This window comes from Astatotilapia calliptera, chromosome 9 (assembly GCF_900246225.1).
Source record: "Astatotilapia calliptera chromosome 9, fAstCal1.2, whole genome shotgun sequence".
Lineage (NCBI taxonomy): Eukaryota > Metazoa > Chordata > Actinopteri > Cichliformes > Cichlidae > Astatotilapia > Astatotilapia calliptera.
The window spans coordinates 28,495,958-28,505,175 of NC_039310.1; the positions used below are offsets into that span (position 1 = coordinate 28,495,958).

The window sequence follows — 9,218 nt, forward strand, 5'->3', positions numbered from 1 at the left end:
GAGGGGGCTCTCTGCACCGGGGCTGTTATTGACCGTGACTGCTGGGTCTCTGGGGTCCTCTCAGCCTGGTTGGGGGGCTCCTTTGCTTCCCTCCGGCTGTGTGCCCAGCCCGGAGGCTGCGGTCTGTGACCGGCTCCCGGTGCAGACGGCTCTCTGTTATGTTTCCTCACTTGGCTCATGCGAGCCCAGCCCAATTTTTACTCTTTAAGTGTGTATGTGTGTGTGGGTGGGGGTGGGGGGATATATGTGTATTGAGAGTGTGGGGAGTGAGTTGGAGGGTGGGGTGGGTTGCTTTTAACTATGTAAAGCACTTTGTGCTACATTTTTTCTGTATGAAAAGTGCTTTATAAATAAAGATTGATTGATTGATTGATTGATTGATGCGGCTCATAGAGGTGCCATTTAACCCCAGTGTAGTTGGTTTTATGGTGTTTCATCTTACATGTGTACTTGACCTGACAGAATTCAGGTCAAGTACAAGTGTTAATGGAGCTGATTATCATGGTCCCATTAGAGCACTAAAATCTGAGTATTATGCTGTACACAGTGTTGGGAAGGTTACTTTTAAAATGTATTCCGTTACAGAATACAGAATACATGCCCCAAAATGTATTCTGTAACGTATTCCGTTACGTTACTCAATGAGAGTAACGTATTCTGAATACTTTGGATTACTTAATATATTATCGTGCTTTTTACAACAACGTGAATGTACTATTGCTGTGTGATTTATTACTATTACTGAAGGTCCGCGACTCCGAACTGTAGTAAAGGGACCTCTGACTAATACGGCGGGTCCCTGTCGGCTCGTAGCCGAAAAATAGCTTTACTTTGTTGTGTGGGTCAACTTTGCTAGCAGAGACAGAGAGAGGCGTTGAAAGACTGCTCCAACGGAACTTATTGTTTTCGGAGGAAAACACGAACACGGTGTACAGTCGAGTCTTAATAGCTTACTTACAACTGGGCTCGTCAGGCACTCTTCTTGGCTGCAGTGGTTATTATTATATTTACATGCTTCCAGCTCCCGTTTTTCCTCGACGACAACTCGTACCTTTCCACTCGCCTTTTTCTTCCTCCTCGCGCTCACAGACACATAACGTGTATGGCAGTCCATTCTCCCAGCAGCACGGACTATACTGCCCATGATGCTACATTCTTTAGAGCTATGCTTGTAGCATTCTGCCTGTTAGCTTAGCACAACAACGAAAAGGCGCTCTCTCACCCAGGAAACACACAGTCGCAGAGAGAGAGAGCGTCGCCCTGTAACCATGGCAACCGTAACGCTGCCGCCTGGAACAACAGAACGTAGCTGTCAAACAAAACCCAAACAGTCCTGACCCGCGACAAAATGAAACAGGAAAGTACCGCAGTGTAATCCATTTATTTCAACAAAGTAACTGTATTCTGAATACCACCTTTTTAAACGGTAACTGTAACGGAATACAGTTACTCATATTTTGTATTCTAAATACGTAACGGCGGTACATGTATTCCGTTACTCCCCAACACTGGCTGTACATAAATGATTTTGAATGGAGTGAACTGTTGAGCAAAAGACCTTCCACACTGGTCCCAGCTGAATCGTTCAACTTCAGCGTACATGATAAAATTCAAATTGTTTTTCTAAGCAGTGAGGGAACTTTGGAAAATGAGCTAAAGATGAAGTTCAATTCTGTGTTTTAAACCCATTTGACTAAAACATTAATTCAGTTTGATCAGGACTGCACAACCTTTACACTGCAAAAAATGTTTTATTTGGGTTTTGGGCAATCAGACTCCCATTTTCACTGTCCAATGCCCCGAATAAAGAATAAATATGTAAAAACAAAAATGGACACGAAGATAGTTACAAACAGGATGCAATGATTTAAAAGCTTATAAAGACATGTTTTACACGTGATAAAATGTTGAAAACAAAAACTGATAAAAATGTACAATTATAAGAAAAAAGAACATTTTGAATTTTATGGCAACAACACACCAATAAACTGGGGCATGGACCTCAATGTAGCAACTAGCAGCTTATGCTTACAATAAAATGATAGTGTTAATTTGGCAGTTTGTAGCATCAACAGACAGTGTTTATGCAACAGTTTTATGTTAAATGAACACCAGAGAAAAATCTACCAGCAACAAACAGTCAACGCTCACCACACCTATGTGACCAGCAACCAAACCAGAGTCCCAAGAAGCACAAGAAATAAACAATAGCTCAATAAATTTGCATGAACCACTATTAATCTACCAAGTATTGCTTTTTACTTACAAAATAACAAACAAAGTAAAAATACAGAGGTACCGTTTCAATCTGCTTGAAAGCTTCAAAAATGTTTTAACGAACGCATACAGGAACTCTGTCCCTTGTTCTCATATTTTGTTCGTCAAGTTGACCTGAAACACCTGAAGCGAAACGATAGTAACTGAGTTGGTAGCAATACTTCATGGTGCTGTGACCGCAGTAAAATCTTCTAAACAAGTGTTACACAAAACATAACTGAAGTCAGTGAACAGCAATAGATTTGCACCAATATCTGATCCAACTTGTTGACTCATTTGGATCAGACTGATATACCAACCAAACGTAGAACTGGTGCATTTCTAGTCACAACTTTAAGGTTTTGCTTTACTGTGGATGAGCTGATGTTGTTTCAAGTGACCCTTCACAGTAAAAGACTTCCCACAGTTACCACACATGAATGGTTTAATTCCAGCATGGATGAGTTGGTGTGATTTTAAGTTCCTTTGGTGAGTAAAACACTTTCCACACTCAGCACAGATGAATGGTTTAACTCCAGCATGAATAAGTTGGTGTGATTTTAAGTTCCTTTGGTGAGTAAAACACTTTCCACATTCACCACAGATGAATGGTTTAACTCCAGCATGGATGAGTTGGTGTGATTTTAAGGCACTTTGCCGAGTAAAACACTTTCCACACTCATCACAGATGAATGGTTTAACTCCAGCATGGATAAGTTGATGTGATTTTAAGTTCCTTTGGTGAGTAAAACACTTTCCACACTCATCACAGATGAATGGTTTAATTCCTGCATGGATGAGTTGGTGTGATTTTAAGGCACTTTGCGAAGTAAAAGACTTTCCACACTGGTCACAGCTGAATGGTTTAACCCCAGTGTGGATGAGCTTATGCCTCGTCAAGTTACTCTTTGTAGTAAAAGATTTTCCACAGTCAACACAAGAGAAGCATCTTTTCTTATTGTGGAAACATTGGTGTCTCCCGAGCTGCCTCCTTGTGATAAAGCTCTTTGCACAAAGACCACAAGTGAATGATTTCTCTCTCTTTGCTTGTGTGAGGTTAGCATTGTCATCATCGGAAGAGTGCCGAGGTCTCTTTCGGTTGTTGCTTCTTTGTTCCTGTAGTGACAGAGAAACAAACCAATGAGATGCAGTAAAGTGTGTGAATGTGTGTGTGAATGGGTGAATGACTGAATGTAGTGTGAAGTGCTTTGGGGTCCTTAGGGACTATAAAAGCGCTATACAAATGCAGGCCATTTACCATTTATTTACCAGTAAAGGAAAAAGGGTAACCTATGATGTGGATGAAGTTAATGCAGTTTGATACCAGAGTTATCAAACTACACTGTGCAGAGTTACTAGCATCTATATAAGACTCTGCTCAGGTACATCAATTCATATATTTTCTTTTGTTTATCTAATTCAGGGTAGCAGTTAGGTTGAAACCTATCCCAGGTGACCCTGGTTGAGATGGGAGGTACACACTGGACACCAGTCCAGTACACCAATCAATTGCAGAGCGAACACAGAGAGAAAAACAGCCATTCACACCTACAGCCAGTTTACAATTTTCATTTAAGGAGGCCAGAGTACCTGGAGAGAACCCATATACACAAGGGAAGAACATGAAGACTTCATTCCAGTGGATTTGAACCCAAGGATCTTTTTGATGTTAGGCGATTGTGCTAACCACCACCGGCCACCCTCAGACACAAATAATAAATATTTATTAGGTTTATCGATTTCAATTTCTCCCACTTTACTTTTGGAATAGTCACTGTGGGTTACCTGTGTCAAAAGGTTCATTTAAAAAACATAATTTAATCTTAAGTTTGATGAAAATGTCACTTAAAGTACAGAGTTTAAAATCTCACTGCTACATGTCAGCAGCAGACTGCAGTCAACTAAATTCTGTCTTCTTATCCCTCCTACTTTAAGTTCATAGTGCTACCTATCACGGCTGCTGTAGGACAAACATCTCTATCTGTAGCGAGTGTAGGCTGTCATGTCAGTCTGACGTTTACATCACCTGGTGTCTGTCTGTATTTACTCTGGAGGAGGATGTAAATCTTTGTAAAAGGAGTCTGATAGTCAGTGAAGCTCACCTCTGACATGTGACAGCAATAGGGAGTCGAGTTGTTGAGAATATTCTGTCCGTTTCTTTGCAAGCTCCTTTGATTCTGTCCGTAAGTGTTGCTGCGAGCTGGCCAGTGTTAAGCAGTTCTACAAACATTTCTTAAAAGTTCTTCGAACTCAATCGAACAATGCTGGACTCAGACACTTAGGAAACAAACTCTCATACAATCTGAAAGTGTAATCTGGTCAGCAGAGGAAAAGATTCTTATTTATTCCAGATATTGTTACAATTTCAAATTTTTCTGCAGATTATGCATCTGACCCTCACCTCAGCATAGCGGTCACAGGAGTGAGCCTCACTGACTCCCTCTAAATAAAATCCATTCAAAGTTTTGCCTCATCCACAGTAAATAGTGGATGTTCCACTGGCATTATCAAGTAAACGGTGATCTGATAGCATGCGCCCACTAAATAAACGCCAGGCAGAACATTTGAAGTTACTCTGGGGTGACTCAGTAAAATAAAATTTAAAATATCAAAAAATATTTAATTGTCACATATAGAGTACAGAGGGAAGATAATATAGTAGCTTCCACAAACCAGTGCCCAATTCTACGTTTATGAGAACGCATCAGTTTGTTGGAAGATGAAAATTATACACATATTTATGAGCAAAACATTCTGCTGTTATGTAATTGCAACAAAAGGAATACTTGCTGCACTTTTAAATGTAATTTAAATGCAGTTTATGAAGAATGTGAATAAGATATGCATTGTGCTTGACCTTTTTTAATTTACAAATATTCTTTTGCTTTTATTGAATAAGTTACAGGTTTTGAACAGCTGTCTAACAACAACAGATGTTCAACAGATACACACAATAACATTAACAAAAGACAGATTTTTTTTACCTTTTGTGAAGAATCCATTCAAGTCTCCTCTTCCTATCACCAATCACCTGTGAGATTAAACACATTGGAATTACCAGCACCGATTAACCAACCAGCGGGCCGGATTGGAGTAATGACTTATGTTTGAAACCCCTGAGCTTCATGCAAATTTGACTGTTGGGATGGACATCCAACAAAACTCTGCAGATACATTTTGTGCATCCACAAATGCCAGTTGAGGCAGATAATATGATTTGAAAATTAAACTGAATGCTAATTAATGCCCCTCAGTCCAGCAGGTCCAAATCCATCTGAACCCAAGAGCCAAGCTTTTGGGTCTGGGAGTGGCTTTAAAGGAGGTCATCCTGATCCCTCCCTGCAGGAATCACTTCTGTACAAAGTTCAACTTATTTTTCATCACAATAGCAACAGATCAGGTCTTAGTGAAAGCTGCAAGAGCATTCAGCAAACTAAAAGTCACAAAGGCTCTGAGACCGTACTCTCACAATCACAGAAATACCACTTATGTACAGTTTGGTTAAAACATTCAAATAATTGAAACAAATAATAGAAAACACCCTCACACAATAATAATACCTAGTTCTGATGGTTTCTGCTGCTTTTCCAGATTACTCCAGGAAAAAAAACAACCACAATCAACAATCACAGCAAGTTTTCAAATGTATAAAAATAACTATCTATGACAAAACTACAAAGGCTCTCCTCACCTTTAGAGGAGGCCAGGGCACAAACTGAGAAAAACTCTGAAGAAGCTTTAACAATTTTTGGCTCATTAATCAAAGAGCACAAACAGCTTTTCTCACCTCTGCAGATAAACAGACATTACCAACTCGGTTCTCCACCAAGAATTCTCCAGGTGAACAACTTTGGTTTGATTGGAGGTTGTTCCACCAGTTCAGAGCTGATTTGGCTCCACCTGCTGGTCTGGAGTTTAAAGCAACAAGCAGGAAGAAAAAGGTTCTCTTCTTAGTCCTGCTGACAAACGGTGAAATGTAATTTACTCAAATACTGGAGCCTACGACAAACTTGGGCCCCCTTTGTTACTGCTTCTACACCTTGTTTTTTAATTTGGAAAATGCATCCATGCCTATTATAGGCACCTTCAGGGGTTTGCTGTACTGCAAAAGGAAAAGAGGTAAAACTAGGTTCTGTCTGAACTACTGGAATAATTTGTATATTTGTATTGATCTCATGGATCTAAAAGATGCATGACAGTGTCAGACAGTGGTGAAACCAATAGCTCAGTAAATCTCAGAGTTCAAAAGCCTCTTCAATCTGGAAATTCAAACAATAAAGATGAATTCTAATCGTTGTAATGCGTTTTCCCCTCAATTTCAGTTAACAGAGAAGTTGAACTTCATGGATTTAAAGAAGCAAAGTCTCCTGTGAGCTGTTAATACACCAAACGTCCCTCTGATTCATCCAACTAAAGATTCCAAACCTTTATAACTAAAAAGAAAAAAGTTTGATATGTAAGTGTAAATCAAAGGGAGCTGAAGAAAAAAGGATCTTCTGCAGTGGGAACCCAAGTGTCGCCCGGCAACGTCAATGTTTTATGCATTACAATAATGTGAAAGGAAGCTAATCGGCTTCATGTTTGATTGATGGAACTGAAGGTGACCTCGTCCCAGTTATCGATATGACTGGGATATTTTACACTTTCACCTACAAACTGCATGATTTTAACTACCAGCTGCGGTTTTTATTGAGATAATAAAAATGTGATGGTTCATGTTCACTCAAAGCAACATGAATGAGGGAAGAGTGAAGCAGGTGACTGACAGGAGGACTGATGGAGCATCTCCAGTGATCATTGCATGAATAGGATTTCAGTGTTTTTTTAAGTTTAAATCGGTATCTTGAAGAGGTTCTATTCAGATGTTCTGTGTTGCTGTCTGTACTCAAACAATAAAAAGGGTTCTTGCTCTCAATCTGACACTATTTGGATTAAAACTTTATTAACTCGCTGTCTTTACACAAAGCTCTCCAGTCCCAGCATATACACTATATGGTCATTGATGACACTTCTGTGAAAGCAGAATCAGAAAACGTTATTTATCCCCACAGGGCAATTAAGCAACACATCAATAAATTTGGGCATGGACCTAATTAAAGTAGCAACTAACAGCTTATGCTAACAATAAAATTATAGTTTTAATTTATCAATCTGTAACAGACGGTGTTCATATAACAGTTTTATTTTCGTCTCAGGGTCCCAGATTGAACCAGAGAAAAACCTACTAGCAACAAACAGTCAAAGCTCACCACACCCTTTGATCAGTAACCAAAACAGGGTCCCAAGAAGCACAAGAAATAAACAATATAGCTCAATAAATTTGCATGAACCAGTATTGCTCTACCTAGTATTGTTTTGTACTTACAAAAAACAAGCAAATAAAAGAAAAAGGAAAATACAGATGTAGAGTTTCAGCCTGCTTGAAAGATTCAAAATGTTTTAATGAATATATACAGAAACACTGTCCCTTGTTCTCATATTTTGTATGTGGAGTTGATCTGAGACAGCTGAGGCGAAATGAAGTTTCTTCAGTTCTAGGTTCAAATGGTGGAGAGTCCCAGATTTAAGCCCTGTGGTGACACTCCCACTCTGTTAAAGTGTTAAGGCTCTGTTAGTGTTAGGGCCTTAACACACCAGAAGTGTGGGCTAAATAAAGTAGGTATCAGACCTCAATTATGAGATAGAGTCAATTAATACATATAAGATATCAGCTAAGAAACTAAAAAATACACAATAATAAGATTAAAATAGATGAGATGACGGCACTAGCTAGTCAGGAATGCCAGATTAAATAGGTAAGTATTCAACCATGATGTGAAAGATTGAATTGAGTTCAAGGCACAAATAGTCGCAGGAAGGTTGTTTGTGAGGTTAGGTGCAGCTGAGACAAAAGCACAATCGCCTCGGGTCCTCAGCTGAGACCTAGGTTGCGCCAAGAGTAACTAACCTGATGATCTTAGTGCTCGACTTGGAGTGTACAGGCTGAGAAGGTCAGTGAGATAGCTCAGTGCAATGTTATTTATGATTTTAAAAGTAAGCAACAAGATTTTAAAATCAATACAATATTTGATGGGTATCCAATATAAGTCAGCTAGAACTGGAGTGATAGAAGCAAACTTTCCAGTTCCAGTTGGGAGGCGAGCTGCAGCATTTTGAACAAGCTGTAATCTGTGAAGAGGGACAGATTGGACATAATAATCTGGAAGTCACAAAAGCATGGATACGTTTTTCGAGATCCTTGTGCGGTACATAATGCTTAGTTTTAGAGATTTGGCGCAGGTGATAGAAGCCAAATTTAACTACAAAAAACACTTGTTCATCAAGATTAAATGAACTTTCCAGGAAAAAAAACCCTCGATTGCTTATAGTGTCGGAGAGAAAGCTGACAAGAGGCCCAACTAGAACAGCTCATCCTGAGGAATATGACTGTTCTGAGTCCCTGCCTCCATGTACTTATGTAATTAATCACTGGACAGCTGAACAGGTATGTTTATAAATAATATTATATTAGGCCAATTTTCTTATACACATTTTTGACCTGGGTGTAGAATTAATTGCTGATTGTCACCTTTAGAGTAAGCCAGGGCACAAACTGAGAAAAACTCTATGAGCAAAGAGCACAAACAGCTTTTCTCGCCTCTGCAGATAAACAGACACTAACAGCTTAATTGCTCTACAGGTAAGAATTCTCCAGGTGAATTTTGGATTTATTGGAGGTTGTTCCACCAGTTCAGAGCTGATTTGGCTCCACCTGCTGGTCTGGAGTTTAAAGCAACATGCAGGAGGTTCTCTTCTTGGTACTAAAGAACAAAACAAACGTTTTTTATTGAACTGCAATACTGATTTTACAGAGAGGGGGTTTGGGAACTGGTTTCCCAAAAGCATTGCAAACAGGTGCTCTGCTCGAGAGGACAGAGTATGATAGGAGCTAACATAGTTTTGAAATGTTTGTAATTGAGTTT

At 39.4% G+C, this 9,218-nt stretch overlaps 1 long non-coding RNA gene across 3 annotated transcripts; it reads right to left on the minus strand.

Annotated features, from left to right (window-relative positions):
* Window positions 1-1,731: 1,731 nt before the first annotated feature.
* On the minus strand, window positions 1,732-6,150 carry LOC113029516 (uncharacterized). 3 transcript variants are annotated; one of them, XR_003273429.1, is made up of 4 exons: window positions 5,948-6,037; window positions 5,817-5,851; window positions 5,241-5,287; window positions 1,732-3,372 (listed from the first exon to the last, which is right to left on the minus strand). It is a non-coding gene; the product is annotated as an uncharacterized LOC113029516 (long non-coding RNA). The 3 variants fall into 3 exon arrangements; XR_003273427.1 differs by lacking the exons at window positions 5,817-5,851; window positions 5,948-6,037 and adding an exon at window positions 6,044-6,150; XR_003273428.1 differs by lacking the exon at window positions 5,817-5,851.
* Window positions 6,151-9,218: the final 3,068 nt, after the last annotated feature.